The sequence below is a fragment of the Cibotium barometz genome, chromosome 2 (genome assembly GCF_041138505.1).
Source record: "Cibotium barometz isolate CiBa-2024 chromosome 2, ASM4113850v1, whole genome shotgun sequence".
In the NCBI taxonomy this organism is placed as follows: Eukaryota; Viridiplantae; Streptophyta; class Polypodiopsida; order Cyatheales; family Cibotiaceae; genus Cibotium; species Cibotium barometz.
Genome location: NC_141047.1, coordinates 31341516 through 31361879, shown reverse-complemented (window position 1 = coordinate 31361879; position 20364 = coordinate 31341516). Strand labels below are relative to the sequence as shown.

The following is a 20364-nucleotide window of genomic DNA, read 5'->3' as shown; positions in this document are numbered from 1 at the left end:
TCTTGGATCAAATAAAACTATCCCCCCAGTCCCACATTACCTGGAAGCTCCATCAAAATGCATAGTGAAAGTAGTTGGTGGTGTCTCCAAATCTTCATTTACTTCTTTCTTTGTTCCTCTTCCTTCTTTCTCTTTCTTCCTTGTTGTAAGCAAATCTGCAAGAGGCCCTAGTGGTGTTTTCTGTGATAAAAGTGAAACAGAATCCACTTTGCAAACTTTCCTCCTGTGCAGGATTGGGTTTGCGGACCAAGAATTATAAAGAAGGTTGAGATGTGAGGAAGAAAAAAGGGCAAGGTAACAAGTATGACCTGAACTTCTTTACTGTAAAAACAAGAGACAAAACCACCTTTCTCCATTTCACCATACCTCTCCTTGGCATCAGTGAGTTATCGACTTGCATAATACACTAGTTGTATACGCCCTTGCTCTCCCTTTTGCAAGAGTATAGTACCCACCAAATATGATGAGACACTTGGGTTCACATAAAAGTCCTCTCCCCACCTAGGAGGCTGCACAATTGGACTTTGACTCATGCATTCCTTGAGCAAACAAAAATATTGAATTTGATCGGGCCCCCATTGGAAAGAAATATTCTTCTTTGTCAACAAATTTATAGAGAACATGTCAACAAAGCATTAGTAATACTTTGTTTTACCCAAAATTCTCCTTACCTCCCTTACATTGGTAGGTGGTGGGAGGGCCACAATTGCCTGCACCTTCTCAGGATCCATCTCTATGCCTTCTTCTGAGATAACATGTCCCAAGAGAATCACCTTCCTTCGTGCCAAGCAGCATTTTCCAAGATTAAGACACCCTTTTGCGTCATCAATACTTTGCAAGGGCAACCTCAATCTTTCTAAGTGATCCATGCAGCTTGAATAAATGCAAAAATCATCCAAAAAGACCCTTATAAACTTTCCCAAGTAAGGTGCAAATACCTGACTCATGAAGCGTTGAAAAGTTGTTGGTGCATTAGTCAAGCCAAATGGCATCACCCTATAGGCATACACTCCCCAAGGGGTGATAAATGAGGTTTTTCTTTAATCTTCTTCACAAATCCGGATTTAAAAGTATCCAGAGTATCCATCACACACTGAATACAACTCATGACCTGCAACTTGATCCAAAATCTCATCTTGAAAGGGTAGAGGATAATAATCCCTCTTTGTGCGCATGCCATTTTTCATCCTTTTTGGGAGTGACTATAACTCGAAAAATCCACTCTGAATTATCTACTGGAAAAATAAATCCAGCTTCAAGCAAATTAGTTACCTCATTCTTAAGCACCTCCGCTTGCACTACTCCCAAACGCCTTAGCCTGTACCACTGGCTTACTTTGGGGCTTGAGATCAATCTTGTACTCTACTAAGGTGACTTGGCGTACTTGTGAGTAGCTATTTGCAAAAAGGTTAGGAAATCCATCCAACATTTTAAGTAATTCTCCCTTTCAGTACCTGCTATGGACTCATCAAGACAAAGTTCATTCTGTTGGTGAAGATTAGTGAGGTCCATATCTCCTTTCTTGAACATGGTTGAAGAAGCTTTCCCTTCCAAGGCTCCATTGTCTTCAGCATCCCCTCGATCTCTTCCCAAGAAAATACCAAATGCAACTCCCTCCATCTCCCCTTCTGAAATGGAATCCTCGAAGCTACCACTCTTCATCCGCGGATGACTCTGACTCTGAACTTTCAGAAGTTGAAGGTTCACCTCTTACCACTTTCTTGTGACGACTCTTGATGTTGTAGTGGACCTTCTTATTCTCACCTTAATAATCAATAAAAGACTTAGCCTAAGAGGATAATTGATGGTGACATCTACCCTTATGTCACTGAAGGGTTGAAGATTTTTATGTTGTAATTTGTAACAATGAAAGAGAGGGTGATTCTCCACCTATAAAAGGAGCCCTCCTCTCCCTTTCAAAGAAAGGAATGAAGCCTCCTCAATTGAGCATTTTGTGTCATTGCCATTCTCTTATCTTTAAACCCTTATTCAAACACTCTCTTTACATGTGAATGTCTCATTTAGCATTAGCTCCTCATGCTTAACCCAATTTTGGACCTCTTTGAGATGATTCATGATAAGTGGGATAAGAAGTTAATATCTTGGTGGGCCTGTGACTTCTCAAGGTAGCCCTTGCCTTATTGCCGCCCTGGAGGTTCTAATGGTTTTAGCAGTAATGAGCATGTGAAAAGACTTTGGGGACCATAGGTAAATCTTTACGATTGTCCGTTGAGAAATGTTAACCCTTACCCTCTAGCTTGAATCATGAAGGAGATGAAAGGCAAGAGGCTATGTGAAAATTGAGGTTTCATGCAAAGAGAGGGAAGTGCAGTTTTTGTGGTCTAATACTTAAATTTCAACCGGTAATTACTCATCACTCGGGTACTGGTTTCTAAAATTGATCATATGGCTAGGAAGCTCTTTATATGCTCTTTCTACTCATGTAACTAATTTCTTAATCCTTTACTTCATTGATGATCAAAATTTCTCCCAAAGTTGCTAACTTTTAGGCGAATTTTGGTAGTTTTATAGTCTTATAGTAAAATGCTCATAACTTTTCGCTCGGTTGCCCGTTTTCAAAAGTTTTTATATAGGCACGAATCTCTCTTCAAGATCTACATACCTTTATAATCCTCTTTTCTATAGTCTATATGGATTTAAAACTACAGTTCTCTGTGTATCTCTATTTTTATAGACTTTTGGTCATTATTTCTTCTTAATAATGATTAATTTCTCTTAATCTCTTATCAAAAAGCAAATCCCATGTATCTTATCCTCTTGTAAGTGATTGCTATATTCTTTTACTTTAATATATTCTGTCAAAATCGTCCAATTCGAATGGATGAACCTTACCAATATTCCTCGTATGTTTTCGTTCACATAATCCTGAGTTGGAAGATTTTCTTCCAACAAAGAATTGCCCTCTTGTTTGGAGTTGCAAGACTGGCAGAAATTCTTACTTCTCCTGAGCCTTTTATCTTTCCTTCCATGAATTATGATCTCACCTTTGATGTCTTTATCTTTATCTTAACCTAGGGAGAGAAAGGGAGGTGAGGAGGCTGTGAGGTTTCATACAAGTGTGTTTTGATTCTAAGAAGTGATGAAAGTCAAAACCCCAACTTTGTGTCACACTACAACTCTCTCATAGAGAAATTTTCAAAATTCTTGTTGGAACACCTTCAAAAATGTGTTGCGAAACAAGGAAAAAATTCCTAGAAATTTTTTTCGTTTTGAGACAATGATAGAAAATAGGTTTTAGGACCTCCTCTTCCATCTGGGAAGATCCTAGCATATGCTTTTTTTGAAAAAAATATCTATAAGGTCGTTCACGTGCATATAGTGCTTAAGCTAATTAGGGCGAACCGACACCTATTTGATCCAACGAAGAGTACGCCAAGCCTCTTGAGGCATATATATGATTTCTCATTAAGGAGTATTTAGGCACTCTGACATGGCCACCACGATAGAGGGATTGCCAAGGATCACACAACAAGGACTCAACCCAATGGCTAACATCTTCGAGCCATTGAGATCTATGCCACAAATTCTCCTCCCAATGCCATCGGCCATGCCTATAATAAGCGTGTCATTAGGTTTTACACCCCCTATCACTTCGATTCTCGGGCTTTGGCCCCTTGCCTAACATTCTCGCAAATCCTATAAGTACCAACCCTTTCCTAGATGCCCACACCTTGGACATACTGACTAGTCTAGGAAGGCGGGTGGCCCAAGGACTCACTGAGTCTCTTCCAACAAGAGCACTCACATACGACCTCAGTGACTCATATAGAAATACGGCCGTATAAATTTCTAAAATTATATGCAAATATGACGGAACAACAGTCCCTATTCAATTCATTCAAATTTTTGAACAAAGATGTGAAGCCTTTGGAAATCCCAACTGCCTCACTAAGGTACATGCATTGAACTTATGCTTAGAGGGAAAAGCTAGTCGATGGTTCATCACATTGATGCCGGTGATCAAGGCCAACTTCAAAACCTTGAAATCAGACTTTATAGATGGCTTTTCCAGACAAGGTGATTGGTGGAGTGTAGTAACAGAACTCTATTCAATTGAGTGTCAATCAAATGAATCTATTAGAGATTTTATCCTTAGGATAAAATTCTTGGACTCACGTTGTGAGTCATGGGAAAAATTAAACGATGTTCAATTGAAGAGATGTTTCATGATGAGCTTGAAGAATAACAGCTTGCAAAGAAGCAATACGTTTAAATGACAACATACTAGAAGATGATCATGCTATGAGGTGTTCCTCATCTAAACCAAGTGAACCAATGGCAAAAGACATATTGATCTCGAAATTGACATTCCCAGAATTTTATGTAGCCTTGCTTAAAACCATACAGCCAACATCTCTAAGAGAGGATGAAAACCTTCAAAACCAGACAACCTTAATGCCTCTAAAAGTGAGGAACGAAATGCCTTGTGTTGAGTGCAATCACTACGATCATCCCAATCCTCATTGTGCATACAAGGCACTTGTTCTTCTATACTGCATATATTATAAAACCTTTTACCATGATACTAAAAAGTATCTTGCTTCATTCACAATGGACTCAAAACCTCCATCTCCTGTGCACCAAACAGAAATAGTCCAAAGGGTAAAAATTTCTTAGGAGGCAGTTAATCAAATACTTAAGTGTTTCTATTATCGTGGACCTCACAAGGTGGTAGACTGCACAGTTTGGAATACTTCCATGCACATAGTCACTGACACCTTGTGAGCGACCAATGTGTGAACGATGTGGCATTGATCACATGTTCCAAGATTTACCCAAGACAAGTTGCTTCAATGCAACTTGTCTCACAAAATACAACTCTTAAGTGTACAAAACGGATAATTGTCCACGGTGCCCTTGAATGTGCTTACACGCTTACAACCCAAGGTACAAGAAATAGTCAAAAGGAACACAAAAGATAATACCTCAACATGGGTAGAAGAACATGCTTCAAAACAGAACCCAAAAGAAGGAGCAAAACCTTCTAAAGCCAAGAAAAACAAAGGACAACAAACTGTCGAAACCAAGGTCAAATTAAAAGCCAGGGAAAAGGAGTCTGTAGAGGACATAAACCCAAAAAGGGACAAAAACACGAAAGAGTCAAAAGCTATACAGGATGCAGAAGCATCCACATCAAAGACTACCACACAAACCACAACACCCATACGTGTGACACAGGATACAAAAACCCAAAAGAAAATTTGATCTTGTCACATGGGTAAACATAATGAAAAACTAACAAACCAAAGAAAGTCATAGAATGAAACAAGTTCTAGTACATTACTAAGTGAGGATAAAACAAGTTTTTACTCTTCACTCAGTGCACCACATAGACCAATCAAGAAACTAGAACCCACCCAACCACCCTAAATGGATAATAATGATCACATAACATATGCGAAATGCAAAGCAAGCTTAGGAGAGCATGCGTAGCTTGGTTAAATGTCTTACAGTGTCGTCGGTTGTGATTGAGCCTCATAATTCCAAGCCTAAAACAGCAACCAAAATACAAAGCCTAGAGGAGTACCGCTTCCCCTTTCAAGAGGAAGACATGCTCTCTAGAGTCATTTGAGATAGATTGTACGAACTATACGCTTGAGAAAGCACGTGAGGAATTTGATAATTTCCTTATAAGATTAAAATAGTCTCTCAAAACCTTATTCAGAGAAATGCTCTTCTCTCATGATGATAAAGCCAGTAGCATCACATCAGCACTTGCACCTTTAAGGGCTCAACTTGAGTTATACCAAGACATAAAGAACTCCATAAAACAAGATTGTGAGGATTCACAAGTTTCCACACAGACCACATTAAGAATTATCAGAGGGCCAAGTGTGCCAGTATACGCGTTCGGTACTCTTGAAAAAGCTGAGACCCAAACAGAGGATGAAAGTGAATGGGAGTATGAAACAGAAATGGGATCTAAAGCCGAAACAGTAACCAAAACACTCATGGTTCCTTTGGAAGATTCTATCATGATATGGTTGGATTTCCCTATAGGCAATGATGTTAAGCGTAAATGCGCATTGATTAGCCCTCAAGAAAGTCCTAACATCCTTGACAATAGACACTTGGGTGTCATTGGGACAACCTAAACTCATCCCTACAAGCAAAAGTATTGCAAGAGAAGCCGATGGACAAAACATTGAAGTTCCAGGTTACTTTAGATACACTACTCAAACAATTGATGGCAATATGGAATTTACATTCCATGTTACCCTAGATTCCCTTGAGTAGGATGTCATCCTTGGTGGAATTTGGATAGGTGAATCATTGTATTTACTAGATGAATCCATGCAAACAGTCACCTTGAACACTCCTGCAAGCAATGTAAAATTGCTATTAAAGAGACCTTGCAAGAGCTGGAACTTCCAACATATCTTACTGAAAAGATCCGGTCTAAATTGATCATATAAGTAGTCAAAACTAGAGTTTTTGGGTGTTTTGAGAGCATCTAGATGCATCAAAACACCTAATCACATCAATTGTTTGATCAATTGGAGAAATTTGACTCTCTTTCCTTAATTTGGCCTTAAAAAGGAGACTATAATTAGGAGTCTAATTAATCCCATAATTTAGATTAATTTACACAATTGTTAATGCACAAAGATTAGTTTTTCCTTGCTCTATCCAATGGTGTGCTCAATTGTGTGAATTAATTAGGGATTAGTGGTTAATTAGAGTCCTTGATTAGTGTAAAAGAGGGAAAGATTAGTGAAAGGATTAATCTTAGATTAATTCTTAATCACTTTTTTACATAACTCATTAAGGCTAATGAGAATTCAATGAGAAGATGCTCATGAGTTGTCAATTTGTCCATTTTGGGAGTCATTTATGAAGGGTGTAAGGTGTGTCTCGTTAAAGGTTTTACTTTTTTGATTCCACTTACCTTTTTTGGGAAAATGCCCATATCCCTTTCGTTCTAAATTCAAAAAATATTCCCCCTAAAAAGGAAAATTCGTATTTCCCATAAGATCCAAAAATAAAAAATTAAAATTTATTCCCACGTGAAGTCCATCCGGTTCACAGCATGAAACATCTTTTACGACGTGAAAAACCAATTCGTGTGAAAAAAAATAAAATCTCTCACATGAACATAAATCTCACACGTGAATGAAAATACGTGAACGAAAATATGACATGAATGGAAATCTTACGTGAACGAAAATATGGCGTGAACAGAAATATAACGTGAACGGAAATCTCACGTGAATGGAAATATGACGTGAACGAAAAAATCACGTGAACGGAAATCCGACAAATAAATAAATAAATAATAAAAAATAATCAAAATTTAATTTCCACGTGAAGTCTAGTTCATGCGTAAAGAGTTTTTCACGACGTGAAATAGTTCACCGTGGTAAAAAATAAATAATAGTAATATATATATATATATATCAAAATTTAATCCCACGTGAAGTGTGGTTCACGCGTGAAAAGGCACGTCGTGAAACAGCAATTCACGCGACTCTAGAAACCACCCCTGTTTGGAGGCCCGTATCTCCTAAACCATATATCCAATGAAGGCGCTCTAGGGCTCATCGAAAAGCTGACATCGAGCTCTTCGACTTTGGACGTGGTTGTCTGAAGTCAGAATCGATCATTTTGGCCTCCGACCAGCAGCCTCAAAATTCGACCCAAAAATCGAGGCAAAAAACAACCCAAAATCCAGAAAAAATCGTAAAAAACAATGCAAAAACGACGATGAGCCATATCTGGGCTACTTTTTGAGGGTCTAAACGACAAAATCACAGACGAATCAGGAAAACAAAGTTGTAGTATTCCAAAAATACTACAACTCCCTCATATAGAGTTTTTCAAAATTCTTTTTGAAACACCCTCAAAAATGTGCTACGAAACAGGGGAAAAAATTCTCGGGAAAATTTTTCGTCTTGAGACAATGATGGAGAATAGGTTTTACAACCTCCTCTTCCATCTGGAAAGCTCCTAGCATACACTTTTTTTGAAAAAATATCTCAGGTCGTTCACGTGCATATAGCGCCTAAGCTAATTGGGGCAAACGGACACCCGTTTGATCTAACGAAGAGTACGCCAAGCCTCTTGAGGCTGTAAGGGACTGTGGGCAAGTATAAAAAGCAAAAAAAAAAAGAAAGAAACTGTGATTGCTCATTAAGGAGCATTTAGGCACTCTAACATGGCCACAATAGAGGGATTGCCTACAATTACACAAGGACTGAACCCAATGGTGGCTGACATCTTTGAGCCATTGAGATCCATGCCACCAATTCACCTCCCCATGCCATTGACCATTCCTATAACAAGCGTGTCATCAGGTTTTATACCCCCTGTCACTTGGATTCTACCAGGCTTTGGTCCCTTGCCTAACATTCTTGCAAATTCTATAAGTACCAGTCCTTTCCTGGATACCCACACCTTGGACATACTGACTAGTCTAGGAAAGGGGGTGGCCCAAAGACTCAGTGAGTCTCTTCCAACAAGAGCACTCACATACGGTCTCAATGACTCATACAGAAATACGGCTGTATAAATTGCCAAAATAATGGGCAAATATGATGGAACAATAGACCCTGTTCAATTCATTCAAAAGTTTGAACAGAGATGTGAAGCCTTTGGAAATCCCAACTGCCCCACTAAGGTACATGCGTTGAACTTATGCTTAGAGGGAAAAGCTAGTCGATGGTTCATCTCATTGATGCGGCAATCAAGACCAACTTTAAAACTTTGAAATCAACCTTTATACATGGCTTTTCCAGACAAGATGATCGGTGGAGTGCAACAACAGAAATCTATTCAATTGAATGTCAAACAAATGAATCCATTAGAGATTTTATCCTTCGGATAAAACTCTTGGACTCACGTTGTGAGTCATGGGGAAAATTAAACGATGTTCAATTGAGGAGATGTTTCATAATGGGCTTAAAGAATAACAGCTTACATAACTTGATCATTGTATCCAATCCAAAAACATTCGATTCAATGTTGCAAAGAAGCAATACGTTTAGATGACAACATGCTAGAAAATGATCATGCTACGAGATGTTACTCATCTAAACCAAATGAAGCAATGGTGGCAAAAGAAAGATCGATCTCGGAATTAACATTTCCAAAATTTTATGTAGCGTTGCTTAAAACCTTACAGAGCCAACATCTCGAAGAGAGGATGAAAACCTTCAAAACCAGACATCCTTTTTGCCTATAAAAGGAACGAGCAAAATGCCTTGTGTTTAATGCAATCACTACGACCATCCCAATCCTCATTGTGCATACAAGGCACCTGTTTTTCTATACTGCATGTATTGTAAAACCTTTGATCATGATACCAAGAAGTGTCCTGCTTCATCCACCACAATGGACTCAAAATCTCCCGTGCACAAAACAGAAACAATCCAAAGGGTAAAAACTACTCAAGAAGCAGTTAATCAGACACTTCAGTGTTTCTATTGTCGTGGACCTCACAAGGTGGTAGATTTCACAGTTTAGAATACTTCCATGTCCATAGTCTTTGACACCTTGCGAGCAACCAATGTGTGAACGATGATGCACAAGCATCCACATCAAAGACTACCACACAAACTTCAACACGCATACGTGAGCGACACAGGATACAAAAACCTAAAAGAAAATTCGATCTCGTTGCATGGATAAACATAATGAAAAACTGACAAACCAAAGAAATTCAAAGAATGAAACAAGTTCCAGTACATCACTAAGTGTGGATGAAACAAGTTCTTCCTCTTTGCTCAGTGCACCACATAGACCAATCAAGAAACTAGAACCCACCCAACCACCCCAAATGAATAATAATGATCACGTGACATATGCAGAATGTAAAAAACGAGCTCAAGAGCGCATGCTTAGCATGGTTGAATGTCTTACAGGGTCACCGGCTGTGATTGAGCCTCATAATGCCAAACCTACACCAGCAACCAAGATACAAAGCCTAGAGGAGTACCGCTTTTCCTTTCAAAAGAAAGACATACTCTCTACAGAAGAGTCATTTGAGATAGATTGTACGAACTATAGGCTTGAGAAAGCACGTAAGGAATTCAATAATTCTCTTACAAGATTAAAACAATCTCTTAAAATCTTCTTCGGAGGAATACTCTTCTCTCATGATAAAGCCAGCATCATATCAACACTTGCACCTTTAATAGCTCAGCGTGAGTTATACAGGGACATAATGAACTACATAAACCAAGAATGTTAGGATTCGCAAGTTTCCAAACAGCCCTCATTAAGAATTGTCAGAGGGCCAAGTGTGCCATTGTACGCATTAGGTTCTTTTGAAAAAGCTGAGACCCAAACAGAGGATGAAAGTGAATGAGGATATGAAACAGACACAGGATCTGAAGCTAAAACAATAACCAAGTTACCCATGGTTCCTTTGGAAGACTCTATCATGGTATGGTTGGATTTCCCTACTACAGGCAATGATGTTCAACACAAGCACGCATTGATTAGTCCTCGAGCAAGTCATAACATCATGACAATAGACACGGGTGTCATTGGGACAACCTAACCTCACCCCGACAAGCAAGTCTTGCAAAAGGAACCAATGAACAAAACATTGAAGTTCCAGGTTACTTTAGATACACAACTTGCACTTTCACGATTTAAGTCTCATCATGAATTAAGCCATATCACACAATAGCCACTATATATTTGTTAAGCTTATTGCTTACTATTCTTTTGGCTAAATTAATGTAGCAGCTTCTCCATGAGTACATATCCATACTCATGCTCTAGAGAACATTTGCACCAATGCCTCACCATCAACAACTTCTAGGTACATCTATGGATGGGGGGCCCATTGTGGGCGGGATCCTCGTCAATGGTACAACCCATCACCTGGAATTTTCCTTCAAATTATAAACCTCTCCAAACGATGCCACCATCTTCACAAATCAATGATCTTCAATCCTTAGTGAAGATACCTATATTAGCCTCACAAGTACAAGTTGCTACTTCAACACAGAGCAGTTCAATAAGAGTCTATATGACTCAATTCTTGTACTTCATGAAAATCTGCTTCTAAGAGCACTTAAATATACATAAAAACATAAAAACATAAAAAGCACATGGGCAGAAGAAGGCAGGATCAGGTCCTACTCAACAACATTTGACAAGAATTCCGCCATACAAAAAAAGCAAGTCATCAATTCGTGGAATGGGGAATCTATTCTTGATTGTAGATTTATTCAAATCCCTATAATCCGCACACATGTGAAAACACACATGTGAAAAGTGTCATCCTTCTTAACCAAGAGTACGGGTGATGCAAAAGATGATTGGCTAGGAGTAACCCATCCCATGTCCATAAGCTCTTGCACTTGCTTTGCCACTTCATCCTTCTCCACTTTTCACAATCTATAAGGTGGTTTGTTAATGGGCTTGGTATGCGACTCAAGCTCTATCCCATGATCACCTCCCTTTTTTGGCAGTAAGCACTTTGGCATTTGGAACACATCCTCATACTCCTTCAACAATTCCTTCATACCTTTATGCATAACCTCACCCTTTTGTTCATTGCTTTCTTATTTGTTGCAAAGCTGTGAAACATATATGCATCCCATCTTCTTTAGCTCTCTCTTGAGTTCTTTGGCATTGATCATCTTGATACTTGGCATATGAGTTCCGGTCAATGTAACCTCATGGTTTCCATGCATAAAACTCATATAGCCTTGGTATAAATTCATGTGAAACAACCCAATAGTTTCCAACCAATCACATCCCAAAATAGTGTCAATGGGACCCATATCCAATACAAGTAAATCAACCTTGCAAGTGTAATCATTTGTTGTGAGAATCAACCTCACATTCTTGCATACCATTGTGCAATCCATCTTTGCTCCATTAGCCACTTGAACCTCATGCCACAAAGATAAAGCTATGGGTTGTAATTTGAGACTGTACATGCATAGGCATCATTTGAGATATTGCATAGGATAGCCATATTGTCTTTGTCATGCACATGTAGGCAAATCATCATAGTCAACATCTCCCTTCTTTAATCCACCTGGATCAAAAGGAAATTGACCATCCTTCTCCACGTCCTCAACTTCATTGTTGGCATCTTCAAAGTACTCCTCATACTCATCCACATCCTCCTTAATGTCTTCATGGCAAGGTTCAGTGAAAATCATACTTATGGTAATTTTCTTGGCCTTACAAACCTTCCAATGATCCTTGTTCCATTTGTCACCGCATTGAAGCACAAACCCTTTTCCTTCAAATCATTAATATGATCTTCTCCAATAACCTTGCTCTTGTTAGATTCTTTCGCAACTTACTTCCCATCACCATTTAGAGGTCGAGAAAAAGAGTTATCAATTCTGACATTTCCTCTTCCACCTCTTCCATAGACAATTGGGAATCTAGGAGGACCCGTGTGATAAGCAACTCCACTTGAAGATTTGCCCAAAGTTGAAGTGCCAATATTAGCCCTAGATCCATGCCTTGATCCACCTAGCATGTGTATACTTTGCCTCATAGATCTCCACAAGAAGCATGGCCTCCTTGATGGTTTCGGGCCTTGGAGTGTCCACATCAACCTTGATGTTGTTTTGTAGCCCTTTGATAAACTTTCTAAATTTGTACTCCTCGAGTCAAGCCTTCTACACATGAAGTAAACTTGTGCACATAATCCTTGACATTGCTCGCTCGTTTGAGTGAGATCATCCCATTTCTCCACCATCCTTGATCTATTGATGGGAGCTGAAACAAAGGCTCTGCTCATCTCATTCTCAAAATCTTCCCAAGTAGTGATCAAATAGCCATGATTATTCAAGTGCCGCCACCATGCATGGGCATAACCTTCTAGATGCAAAGTAGCAAACAATACCTTCACCCTATCACGATAAGAGGAATAAGTTTAAAGTAACGCTCCATCTTGTAAATCCCTTCTTCAAACTCCTCATTGGTTGAGCCTTCATCCTTGAATTTAGTAAAAGTCAACTTGTCCTTCACTCCCTTAAACTCATCTTCATCACCACCTTGATGATGATGATGAACATGCGGTCTATGCTCCATTGGTCTAACATGATTTCCCCCAAACTTATTGAAGTGATGAGGTCTACCATGATTAGGTTCCATCCCATTAAAATGATGACCCATCTCATCAAAGTGATGACCACTCATGTGTGAAGGATGATGACCCATCTCATCAAAGTGTTGTCCACTCATGTGTGGATGATTCCAATTTCTATTCACCCTTGATTCTTCCAAGACTATGCCTTTGCTTTTGTCCACATTTCTCCCTTGCATTGATGAAATCCCATGCATAGGACCATGCATAGTGTAAGATCCCTATCCCCACTGCACAACAATTTCAGGGGTGCTAGCAGTGGAAGTAGCACTTCTTACGCGGGGTAGGGTCCCACACTCGGGGCCTCGCCCACGGATATCCGGACAAGAGACTAATCCATCGGTTTTTTCAAAACCGAACCTGAAAAAACTTCCTTTGCCCGGAAAGCACGGGCGATTCCACCAGAATAACTATTCCCTAATGTAGTCAAAAGCCTTAACTAACTGAGCTGATCTGACCGAACCCGTAAGTCCCATAGTCAGATCAGGGAAGAAGACTGTACTTGGATCATAGAGACCGACACTTTTTTCCTCATTGAGAGGCACAACTGTTGATTCTTTTCCATAGAACAATTTTTGTCCGGGATTTATTTCATCTATCGAACTAAACAGAAATTGAGTCTCGATTTACGGATCCATCAGTCCAGCCTAACCCCATCCAGCCCCCATCCAGTCCCATGGGTTAGCCAACCGCCCAACCACTGTAGTGATGGGATCCAATAAGGAATTTGGTTAGGCTTTGTCCTGGGTACCAGGGAAAAGAGTTCCCAGGTCCCCTAGCCGGATTTTCAAGCAAATTTAACTCCAGTCACACCACTTGCACACCCAATATGAAATTGCCTTTTTCCTAGATTCAAATGTATTTAATTCAATCATTTAATGAAATCATAGTGTTACTGATCATAAACTTCCAAGTATCCGGTTGAATCTTAATTTCCAATCATTCCTTCATCAAAGTATCTATGGCATCATTGGCAACCAGAACGCTCACCACCTGTTCACTCAGGGGCCTTTTCTATAGTTCTAGCTCATAGTACCCGGCAGATAATCACTTATAAAAATCAAGATGGAATCCTCGTTGAAGATCAGCAAGATCAACCAACAGATCCATATAAGAGAGCTATGGACTCATCAGTTGAGGACCAGCAAGGTCAATCAACGAGATCCATACTCGGTTTCAGAAAACAACTCTTACTCCTTGTTCCAATATCTTCCACGATGCACGTGTGGGTATCTTCGGTAACCCAAGCACCGTATGGTTAGCACCCTCTAGGATTCTTCGCAGGTCACCTAGCGCTTCACTCATAGGTCGCTTCCTTGGTCCATCATCCACCGTACCGGAAACTCACCATTTAAATCGAACCAAGGCTGGGCAAGACCTCGGCCAACCTTGCTACACGAGACATCCTCCATTGACTCTCCGTCAGCAACTTTATCAGGTAGGTCTCCACGACCACATTCTTAAGATAGTCAAAATGCTTCCCCAGCATTCTTGACATAAAACAGTTATTTACACAAACAGGTCACAAATGCAATTTCTATATTGAACTCTCATCTTTCGACATTATCCCTCATCAGTCCACATTACTTATTCCACATTCCATTTCATATATGTACTCATTCTCATCAAATCACATCATTTTCCATCTCATCAACTCAATTTCATTCACATCACATATCATAAATTCACATTCCAATTCACATGTCATCACATCTCATCCATTCACTCATATCGACGACACATCATTTCACATACACATTGGCATTCATTATTCTATATACACATCCACATCATACATCTAATTCCACATCCGTATTCATAAATACACATCCATACATCCACATCCACATTCATACATCCATATCCACATCCACATCCATACATCCATTTCCACATCCACATCCACATACATACATCCATATCCACATCTACATCCATACATCCACATCCACATCTACATCCATTTTCACATCCTCATTCATACATCCACATCCACATTGATACATCCATATCCACATCCACATCCATACATTCATTTCCACATCCACATCCACATCCACATACATACATCCACATCCACATCTACATCCATACATCCATTTTCACATCCTCATTCACATCTACATCCACATCCACATACATACATCCATACATCCACATCCACATCCATACATGGGTATATGCATGAATAGGTGGTACACTAGCTACCAGATTTTAGGGTTGGGAGCTGGGAGGTAGCTCAGTTGGTAGCCATAGGAGTGTTGGGAATTTTAAAAGACTTCAATAAGTTTTTTATTTTATTCAATTCAGGGTGCAAAGGAGTGGGAGCACTACCTTTGCATGTCTCGCAACCATCATGAGGAGTGCCCGTCGGTTGCAGCAGAGCAGGGGCCCTCGTCTGGGGGGGGAAGCTTGCCAGCGTGGAAATTTGAGGAGTGCCCGTCGGTTGCAGCAGCAGGGGCCCTCGTCTGGGGAGGAAGCTTGCCAGCGTGGAAATGCTAGAAGCTTGAGAGCAACAACAAAGCAGCCGAGAGAGAGGTCAGACACCAGGACACACAGGGGAAATGCTACAGGCAGAACTTCCTCTCCCACTTCTTCTCTTGCTTCCTCAGGCTTTGAATCTTCTCCAGAGCCATCCCCAGCCAGGAAATCTTGCAGGGTGCTAGCTTCTTCCTCTCCTTCCTCAGCTGTAGCAAAGGCCAAGGAGCTATAAGAAAGGGGCATTATCCTCTTTCACCCAAATCACCTACTACACCAAGCAAGAAGTTCAACATGCAGCTGGGCTCAGATGCCACTCCAAGCACAGAGGTGAGCATCTTTACACATGTTGTTGTGCAGCCAATTTTTGTTCATGTGCCTGGCTTGTGTGAATTTTTCTAGAGGTGTGTTGCACATGCATGCTAGGGTATTACCATGCTGTTCCAGGGGGGGTAATGGAGTGAGTGTGCTCACAATGTCATCCATGAAACAATGTCCCTATTGAATACCTTACAAAATAAATTTTTTGCTTCAATGATGACTCCTCACTTGTCGTGTATTGTAATAAGTGTGTTGCATACCAAAACATCCCTCTGATCAGCCCATTATGTTCCCAACAAACTAAATGTCAATTTTTATTATGGAGTCCACTTTGGAACCTTGTATATGTTGTAGAAGTGTTCTAACTGACATAATGCGATGGCCGTTTTTTATTATGGAGTCCACTTTGGAACCTTGTATATGTTGTAGAAGTGTTCTAACTGACATAATGCGATGGCCGTAGACTGGATATATAAGTTATTGTCTTGATTACAGGTATCATTTAGTCTAAATTTGAAACATTGGTATAATGTAAAGTTTTTCAATTTCTGCTATAATGTTTTTGCACTACTAAATTTGAAACACTAGTATAATCTGTAGACTGCTACCTTGGTGCTACCTAGGTGCTTGCAGGCTACTACCAAGTGCTACCAAGTTCCTGCTGCTAGGTACTGGTATACTGGTGGGTGATAGATTTATTTCTAGATGCTGCTAGGTTAGTATGCAGATGCTTGGTTTATTCCCAGGTGCTGCCAGGCTAGTATGCAGGTGCTACCATACTACTACCTGCTTGATACCATATCACTATCTTCTGCTATCTTGGTGCTACCTAGATGCTTGTAGCCTACTACCAAGTGCTACCAAGGTCCTCCTGCTAGGTACTGGTATAGTGGTATACTTTAGAAGCTCATTAATTGTGCATCTTGAGCAATATGGTCATGCCACATCATAAGACCCATAGTGTAAAAGAATACCTTGACATGTATGGAATGTGCCTAGTAAGATTTACCATGTACCACAATTTGAGCATCCCTAAGAAAGATCAAGCAAGTTTAATTATCATTCACAGACACCCACAAGCCTGGTGTGGCTCTTGGTGACCCTTGCCTGCAAGAGATCAGCATGAGTAGATGAGGATCCAAAAAAAACAAGTATGTCCAAAAGAAACAGCTTGAATTATTTTCAGCAAGCTATACATCAAAGGGAGTGGTATTGTAAATAGCCTCATATGCTTCTGGGGAAATCAAAAATCTCATCCCACGTCCTTGAACCTTTTCCATTGGGAACTTGATGGATCCTACAAGGTGGGATGGCAAAATAGCTTCAGGCTTGCGCCGTAATAGCTTATACTCATAGGGATTTTCTTTCGCTTGTTTGTACCATATTCCCTTGACAACAAATGAACCAGCAAGGCAAACATTCCCCCAGCCATCTGTTAGCTTAGTATCAGATTTTCGCTTGTTTGTACCATATTCCCTTGACAACAAATGAACCAGCAAGGCAAACATTCCCCCAGCCATCTGTTAGCTTAGTATCAGATTTTTGCTTCTGAGCTGTGCATTTCAAGACAAAAAAATCTGCAAGCTCCTCATTGTCATGAGGAGCAGCAAAATTGTCACCAATGCAAAGTGCATCACTCAAAGCATCATGGTGTCCGTATGCAAAATCTTCAACTTCATTAGCATCTCTGACATCTTCTGAAGGTTCAAGGGTAACATACTCCCACTTCTTGACATGTGACTTCCTAGAGCACCTCCTCCAAAGGCCTTGCATACAAGAATTGCAAAAGCATGATAGCTGCCTGCATCTGAGAGCTTTTCCATTTGTTAAAGAGTAACCTGAGACACAATGTATCCCACGAGCGCCATCCACAGATTTGCAGTCCCACTTCTTGCTTCTATCCACATCGCCTTCCTTAACTTCCCAAAACACCCTGGTAATTGGTCTTACTTTGGATGCATATGTGGCAGCAGCCCCATCACACATGGTTTGTTTTAAAAAGGCAACCACATCCTCTGCACATTGCAATTTTCTACAGTCTCGCTTAAGCTGCTCTTGAGTCAAATGTCTTTTGATAACAGCACCTGCACCATCATGTTCACCCTTCCCATGACCAGATCCCAAGAAATGATGTGTCATCTTTAACCCTGTGAGAGTCCCATACCGGGTAACAAAGTAGAAATGCCTCTTTGCCTTAAACTGCGAGGCTGCCCTGTCTGACCACACCCAATGTTCCTTGAGGGATAAGCCTAGCTCTTTCAACCATCCATGATGGAGCATGAAGCAATGTTGAACAAAAAGAGTATCGTGAGTTTTATCATCAAAAATGTAAAAATGATAATACTTTTGAAGACTTCCTGCAATCTACACATATGTGATATGGACAAATATTGTAACTTGGCAAGAAAACCAATGCATTGATTGAATCTCATTTTGTTCTTTGAATGTATAATTTTCAGCAGTCTACAACTGAAACAACCACATCGTCAGGAAATACACGTAGACACTCTTTAAATTGCTCAGCTTGCCATCTGTAGATAAAGTTGTGCTTTATGAACTTTTGTAAGTGATCCCTAAAGAGGTCAAATAGTTCCCCAGGTTGCATCTCCTTGTGGGAGAGAACTTTTCTTTTCTTTTTCTTGCCAGAATTTGTTTCACCAACTTGAATGTCTTCAAAAATCTTCACCTTTCTTGTGCGTATGCTACTTGATTCCTCCATAGGACATGTCGAAAGCTTCTTTGAGGGTCCACAAGATGGGCACTCTCCCATCAAACACTTCAAAGCAAAGAAGTCGGAATCGCTAGGCTTCAAACATAATACTGATTCCCACAAATTTGTAACGCTTGAGTAAGTTTGTGTGTGAGCTGTGCATTTTTCTCCAACACCACAAATGTTACATTGACATATACACTCTTTTCCATGCACACCTGGACCAGCTTGGCGTAAATGGTTGATAGCATCTCGTAAGAATGCCATCTGGACATGTGTGATGCAACAACAACTGTACCGATCTCGAAGCTTGCGTACAAAATAAGGCTTCAGCTTTTCAAATGCTCTTTGGTGAATCTGTACCTCTGGATGACTCTGTTTGAAAGCAAGAAAGAATTCTACCTGCAATAAATCAGGACAATAAATCAACCTATGAACAACATATATAGCTTATAGAAGTCAAAGAATTAGAAATAACTTGGTAATCTAGAAATTTTTCATGCCAGAAATAAACAATAGCTTTTAGGTTAAAGGTTTGGAACAATAGCTGCCGTGTTAAGAGTGGTAGGCTATTTGGTTAGAGTGGACGCCATCAGGTAGAACCTGTATAGAGTGAGAGCCACCAGCTAGGTAAGGTAGCAACCATGTTAAGAGTGGAAGCTACCAGGTTGACAATGGTGGCTTTTAAAGGCAGAAAGATAACTATCAGGTTTGGAACAGTAGCTGCCATGTTAACAATGGTAGCTACTTGTATAGAGTGAAAGCCAGTAGGTAGGTAAGGTAGCAACCATCTTAAGAGCGGAAGCAACGAGGTTGACAATGGTGGCTTTTAGGGGTAGAAAGGTAACTACCAGCTTTGGAACAGTAGCTGCAATGTAAACAGTGGTGGCTACCACCACTCTTAGCATAGTACCTATCATCAAGATACCACCTGAATCACTCCCAGCCTCATGCCTATGAGCTCCAAGCTTGGTAACTGAGCTCCAAGCCTGGGAGCCACCACTCTTAGCATAGTACCTACCATGAAGATACCACTCTTATCAGCTCCCAGGCTTGGAGTTCATTGGTATGACAGAAATCCTAACCTGATGCTTCTAGCTGCTGGCCTAATAACATATCAGCTTGAGCAAAACCTTTGCTACCAATCTGTGAGCCTACCACCACCTTGGTGGCTTCCTTTGCTACCACCTTTACGAGGATGAAACTATAATTGAAAGTGGTGCTATTTATCTACAAGGGTTACCATGGTAGACTAGTATTACACACTATGAAGCTGGTGCCTAACTTCAGCCCTGCACTACCGACCAATGTACAACCAAGAGGTAATTAGGGACATTTAAAAAGTATGGCATAACAAGGAAGACAAACCTGAGGTTGTTCAAGCAGATGCACCGAATGCTTCTCATACAGCTTTCGTCCAACACGCTTTTGACATACATCCTTTTTGTTCAGCGACATACGTGTATTGTTTGTCCAATATGCAATGACTAAATCTTTCACTTCCTGTGTGATTATACTTCTATGTTGTCGTTGTTGCTCACACAAATGCAATGGCAGCTGTGAGTCATGTTGCTTCATTTGAGATCTAGCTGCATAAAAATTCCTTCGATGAACTCCAAGTAGCCTTGATGCACCTGCTATATTTGGTTTTCTACTTGTGGAATTCATGACCATCATGATACTTGCCCGTTTAACAAACAATTCCCTAGAGCTTTTTGGTCTTTTGACAGCCTTAAGGGTATTGTGTAATCCATGGAGCAAGATCTTA

General features: G+C 40.2%; 1 pseudogene; it reads right to left on the bottom strand.

The window, feature by feature from the left end:
• Window positions 1–17076: 17076 nt before the first annotated feature.
• On the bottom strand, window positions 17077–20054 carry LOC147640936 (uncharacterized; annotated as a pseudogene).
• Between the last annotated feature and the right edge of the window lie 310 nt (window positions 20055–20364).